This window comes from Poecilia reticulata, chromosome 19 (assembly GCF_904066995.2).
Source record: "Poecilia reticulata chromosome 19, P_reticulata-male-v2, whole genome shotgun sequence".
NCBI lineage: Eukaryota > Metazoa > Chordata > Actinopteri > Cyprinodontiformes > Poeciliidae > Poecilia > Poecilia reticulata.
In genome coordinates this window covers 18,186,792-18,191,791 of record NC_088848.1, presented here as the reverse complement: position 1 = coordinate 18,191,791, position 5,000 = coordinate 18,186,792, and the positions used below count along the sequence as shown (strand labels likewise).

The 5,000-nt window shown below is 42.7% G+C and overlaps 11 non-coding genes across 11 annotated transcripts in view; all 11 read right to left on the bottom strand.

Annotated features, from left to right (window-relative positions):
* trnas-uga (transfer RNA serine (anticodon UGA)) overlaps positions 1 to 78 on the bottom strand; it is an 82-nt gene extending 4 nt beyond the window's left edge. The window contains exon 1 of the tRNA in view: positions 1 to 78. This exon is cut by the window's left edge and continues 4 nt beyond it. This is a non-coding gene — a tRNA (tRNA-Ser).
* Positions 79 to 236: 158 nt separating this feature from the next.
* Positions 237 to 318, bottom strand: trnas-aga (transfer RNA serine (anticodon AGA)). The gene has a single exon. It is a non-coding gene; the product is annotated as a tRNA-Ser (tRNA).
* A 632-nt stretch (positions 319 to 950) lies between these two features.
* trnas-aga (transfer RNA serine (anticodon AGA)) lies at positions 951 to 1,032 on the bottom strand. Its single transcript has one exon. It is a non-coding gene; the product is annotated as a tRNA-Ser (tRNA).
* Positions 1,033 to 1,191: 159 nt separating this feature from the next.
* On the bottom strand, positions 1,192 to 1,273 carry trnas-aga (transfer RNA serine (anticodon AGA)). Its single transcript has one exon. It is a non-coding gene; the product is annotated as a tRNA-Ser (tRNA).
* Positions 1,274 to 1,908: 635 nt separating this feature from the next.
* On the bottom strand, positions 1,909 to 1,990 carry trnas-aga (transfer RNA serine (anticodon AGA)). The gene has a single exon. It is a non-coding gene; the product is annotated as a tRNA-Ser (tRNA).
* A 149-nt stretch (positions 1,991 to 2,139) lies between these two features.
* Positions 2,140 to 2,221, bottom strand: trnas-uga (transfer RNA serine (anticodon UGA)). The gene has a single exon. It is a non-coding gene; the product is annotated as a tRNA-Ser (tRNA).
* A 635-nt stretch (positions 2,222 to 2,856) lies between these two features.
* trnas-aga (transfer RNA serine (anticodon AGA)) lies at positions 2,857 to 2,938 on the bottom strand. The gene has a single exon. It is a non-coding gene; the product is annotated as a tRNA-Ser (tRNA).
* Positions 2,939 to 3,573: 635 nt separating this feature from the next.
* On the bottom strand, positions 3,574 to 3,655 carry trnas-uga (transfer RNA serine (anticodon UGA)). The gene has a single exon. It is a non-coding gene; the product is annotated as a tRNA-Ser (tRNA).
* Positions 3,656 to 3,813: 158 nt separating this feature from the next.
* trnas-aga (transfer RNA serine (anticodon AGA)) lies at positions 3,814 to 3,895 on the bottom strand. Its single transcript has one exon. It is a non-coding gene; the product is annotated as a tRNA-Ser (tRNA).
* A 638-nt stretch (positions 3,896 to 4,533) lies between these two features.
* trnas-uga (transfer RNA serine (anticodon UGA)) lies at positions 4,534 to 4,615 on the bottom strand. Its single transcript has one exon. It is a non-coding gene; the product is annotated as a tRNA-Ser (tRNA).
* Positions 4,616 to 4,771: 156 nt separating this feature from the next.
* trnas-aga (transfer RNA serine (anticodon AGA)) lies at positions 4,772 to 4,853 on the bottom strand. The gene has a single exon. It is a non-coding gene; the product is annotated as a tRNA-Ser (tRNA).
* Positions 4,854 to 5,000: the final 147 nt, after the last annotated feature.

The following is a 5,000-nucleotide window of genomic DNA, read 5'->3' as shown; positions in this document are numbered from 1 at the left end:
GTTGGCAGGATTCGAACCTGCGCAGGGAGACCCCAATGGATTTCAAGTCCATCGCCTTAACCACTCGGCCACAACAACCCGAAAAGTAACAAAGTTAAGACACCAGGAGACAAAACTGGATTTACAGCAAAAAATAAGTGGGCACTACTTCTATTTTTAATTGCAGGTTCTATTCCCCCCTGCCCCATTTGAGGTGATGACTGGCATATATACTGCTAATCAAATGTAATGCTAAATGTTGTTTGCAGGATTCGAAACTGCGCAGGGAGACCCCAATGGATTTCTAGTCCATCGCCTTAACCACTCGGCCACAACAACCCACATACCTAAAAATTAATGACACCAGGAGACACCAATGGATTTATAAGAAAAAATAAGAAGTGGTCACTTCTTCAATCTCGGATTGCATGTTCTACCCTGAACGGGTTTATTTTTTGCTAATCAAACACAGGACTAAACATTGTTGGCAGGATTCAAACCTACGCGGGGAGACCCCAATGGATTTCTAGTTCTTCGCCTTAACCAGTCGGCCACAACAACGCACGACCTAACTCTTACTACGCCATTCGACACCAATGGATTCATCGGACAAAAGCCTAAAAATTGCTGGGGTCTTCAATCTCTGATTGGAGGATCTTTTTACTCTCTGTGCTCTCTAAAACTAGACTGGCAGAAATTTTATCCATCAAATATTACCAAAGCACTCAATGTTGGCTGCGAAATTCAAACCTGCGCAGTGAGACTCCAACGGATTTTAAATCCATCGCCTTCACCACTCGTTCACAACAACCCACAAAGGAAAAAAGTTAAGACACCAGGAGACAAAACTGTATTAATAGCAAAATTAAGAAGTGTTCACTTGTTCAATTTTGGATTGGAGGTTCTATTCCCTCCTGCCCCCACTGAGGTTTAGACTGACATATATACTGCTAATCGAATGTAATGCTAAACGTTGTTGGCAGGATTCGAACCTGCGCGGGGAGACCCCAATGGATTTCTAGTCCATCGCCTTAACCACTCGGCCACAACAACCCAAAAAGTAACAAAGTTAAGACACCAGGAGACAAAACTGGATTTATAGCAAAAATAAGAAGTGGGCACTACTTCTATTTTTATTGCAGGTTCTATTCCCCCCTGCCCCATTTGAGGTGATGACTGGCATATATACTGCTAATCAAATGTAATGCTAAATGTTGTTTGCAGGATTCGAAACTGCGCAGGGAGACCCCAATGGATTTCTAGTCCATCGCCTTAACCACTCGGCCACAACAACCCACATACCTAAAACATAATGACACCAGGAGACACCAATGGATTTATAAGAAAAAATAAGAAGTGGTCACTTCTTCAATCTCGGATTGCATGTTCTATACTACCCCTGAGCGGGTTTATTTATTGATAATAAAACACAGCTGTAAACATTGTTGGCAGGATTATAACCTACGTGGGGAGACCCCAATGGATTTCTAGTTCTTCGCCTTAACCAGTCAGCCACAACAACGCACGACCTAACTCTTACTACGCCATTTGACACCAATGGATTCATCGGACAAAAGCCTAAAAATTGCTGTGGTCTTCAATCTCTGATTGGAGGACCTTTTTACTCTCTGTGCTCTCTAAAACTAGACTGGCATAAATTTTATCCATCAAATATTACCAAAGCACTCAACGTTGGTGGCGAAATTCAAACCTGCGCAGTGAGACTCCAACGGATTTTAAATCCATCGCCTTCACCACTCGTTCACAACAACCCACAAAGGAACAAAGTTAAGACACCAGGAGACAAAACTGGATTTATAGCAAAAATAAGAAGGGGTCACTTCAATCTTGGATTGCAGGTTCTATTCCCCCCTGCACCCTCTGAGGTGATGACTGGCATATATACTGCTAATCAAATGTAATGCTAAACGTTGTTGGCAGGATTCGAACCTGCGCGGGGAGACCCCAATGGATTTCTAGTCCATCGCCTTAACCACTCGGCCACAACAACCCAAAAAGTAACAAAGTTAAGACACCAGGAGACAAAACTGGATTTATAGCAAAAAATAAGAAGTGGTCACTTCAATCTTGGATTGCAGGTTCTATTCCCCTCTGCGGTGATGACTGGCATATATACTGCTAATCAAATGTAATGCTAAACGTTGTTGGCAGGATTCGAACCTGCGCAGGGAGACCCCAATGGATTTCAAGTCCATCGCCTTAACCACTCGGCCACAACAACCCACATACCTAAAAAATAATGACACCAGGAGACACCAATGGATTTATAAGAAAAAAGAAGTGGTCACTTCTTCAATCTCGGATTGCATGTTCTATACTACCCCTGAACGGGTTTATTTATTGCTAATCAAACACAGCACTAAACATTGTTGGCAGGATTCAAACCTACGCGGGGAGACCCTAATGGATTTCTAGTTCTTCGCCTTAACCAGTCGGCCACAACAACGCACGAACTAACTCTTACTACGCCATTAGACACCAATGGATTCATCGGACAAAAGCCTAAAAATTGCTGTGGTCTTCAATCTCTGATTGGAGGACCTTTTTACTCTCTGTGCTCTCTAAAACTAGACTGGCATAAATTTTATCCATCAAATATTACCAAAGCACTCAACGTTGGTGGCGAAATTCAAACCTGCGCAGTGAGACTCCAACGGATTTTAAATCCATCGCCTTCACCACTCGTTCACAACAACCCACAAAGGAACAAAGTTAAGACACCAGGAGACAAAACTGGATTTATAGCAAAATTAAGAAGTGTTCACTTGTTCAATTTTGGATTGCAGGTTCTATTCCCCCCTGCCCCCTCTGAGGTGATGACTGGCATATATACTGCTAATCAAATGTAATGCTAAACGTTGTTGGCAGGATTCGAACCTGCGCGGGGAGACCGCAATGGATTTCTAGTCCATCGCCTTAACCACTCAGCCACAACAACCCACATACCTAAAAAATAATGACACCAGGAGACACCAATGGATTTATAAGAAAAAATAAGAAGTGGTCACTTCTTCAATCTCGGATTGCATGTTCTATACTACCCCTGAACGGGTTTATTTATTGCTAATCAAACACAGCACTAAACATTGTTGGCAGGATTCAAACCTACGCGGGGAGACCCTAATGGATTTCTAGTTCTTCGCCTTAACCAGTCGGCCACAACAACGCACGAACTAACTCTTACTACGCCATTAGACACCAATGGATTCATCGGACAAAAGCCTAAAAATTGCTGTGGTCTTCAATCTCTGATTGGAGGACCTTTTTACTCTCTGTGCTCTCTAAAACTAGACTGGCATAAATTTTATCCATCAAATATTACCAAAGCACTCAACGTTGGTGGCGAAATTCAAACCTGCGCAGTGAGACTCCAACGGATTTTAAATCCATCGCCTTCACCACTCGTTCACAACAACCCACAAAGGAACAAAGTTAAGACACCAGGAGACAAAACTGGATTTATAGCAAAAATAAGAAGGGGTCACTTCAATCTTGGATTGCAGGTTCTATTCCCCCCTGCCCCCTCTGAGGTGATGACTGGCATATATACTGCTAATCAAATGTAATGCTAAACGTTGTTGGCAGGATTCGAACCTGTGCAGGGAGACCCCAATGGATTTCAAGTCCATCGCCTTAACCACTCGGCCACAACAACCCGAAAAGTAACAAAGTTAAGACACCAGGAGACAAAACTGGATTTATAGCAAAAAATAAGAAGTGGTCACTTCAATCTTGGATTGCAGGTTCTATTCCCCCCTGCACCCTCTGAGGTGATGACTGGCATATATACTGCTAATCAAATGTAATGCTAAACGTTGTTGGCAGGATTCGAACCTGCGCGGGGAGACCCCAATGGATTTCTAGTCCATCGCCTTAACCACTCGGCCACAACAACCCACATACCTAAAAAATAATGACACCAGGAGACACCAATGGATTTATAAGAAAAAATAAGAAGTGGTCACTTCTTCAATCTCGGATTGCATGTTCTATACTACCCCTGAACGGGTTTATTTATTGCTAATCAAACACAGCACTAAACATTGTTGGCAGGATTCAAACCTACGCGGGGAGACCCTAATGGATTTCTAGTTCTTCGCCTTAACCAGTCGGCCACAACAACGCACGAACTAACTCTTACTACGCCATTAGACACCAATGGATTCATCGGACAAAAGCCTAAAAATTGCTGTGGTCTTCAATCTCTGATTGGAGGACCTTTTTACTCTCTGTGCTCTCTAAAACTAGACTGGCATAAATTTTATCCATCAAATATTACCAAAGCACTCAACGTTGGTAACAAAATTCAAACCTGCGAAGGGAGACCCCAACGGATTTTAAATTCATCGCCTTCACCACTCGTTCACAACAACCCACAACGGAACAAAGTTAAGACACCAGGAGACAAAACTGGATTAATAGCAAAATTAAGAAGTGTTCACTTGTTCAATTTTGGATTGGAGGTTCTATTCCCTCCTGCCCCCTCTGAGGTTTAGACTGGCATATATACTGCTAATCAAATGTAATGCTAAACGTTGTTGGCAGGATTCGAACCTGCGCGGGGAGACCCCAATGGATTTCAAGTCCATCGCCTTAACCACTCGGCCACAACAACCCGAAAAGTAGCAAAGTTAAGACACCAGGAGACAAAACTGGATTTATAGCAAGAAATAAGTTGTCACTACTTCAATTTTTATTGAAGGTTCTATTGCCCCCTGCCCCTTTGAGGTGTAGACTGGCATATATACTGCTAATCAAATGTAATGCTAAACGTTGTTGGCAGGATTCGAACCTGCGTGGGGAGACCCCAATGGATTTCTAGTCCATCGCCTTAACCACTCGGCCACAACAACCCACATACCTAATATATTATGACACCAGGAGACACCAATGGATTTATAAGAAAAAATAAGAAGTGGTCACTTCATCAATCTTGGATTGCATGTTCTATACCACCCCTGAACGGGTTAATTTTTTGCTAATCAAACACAGCACTAAAC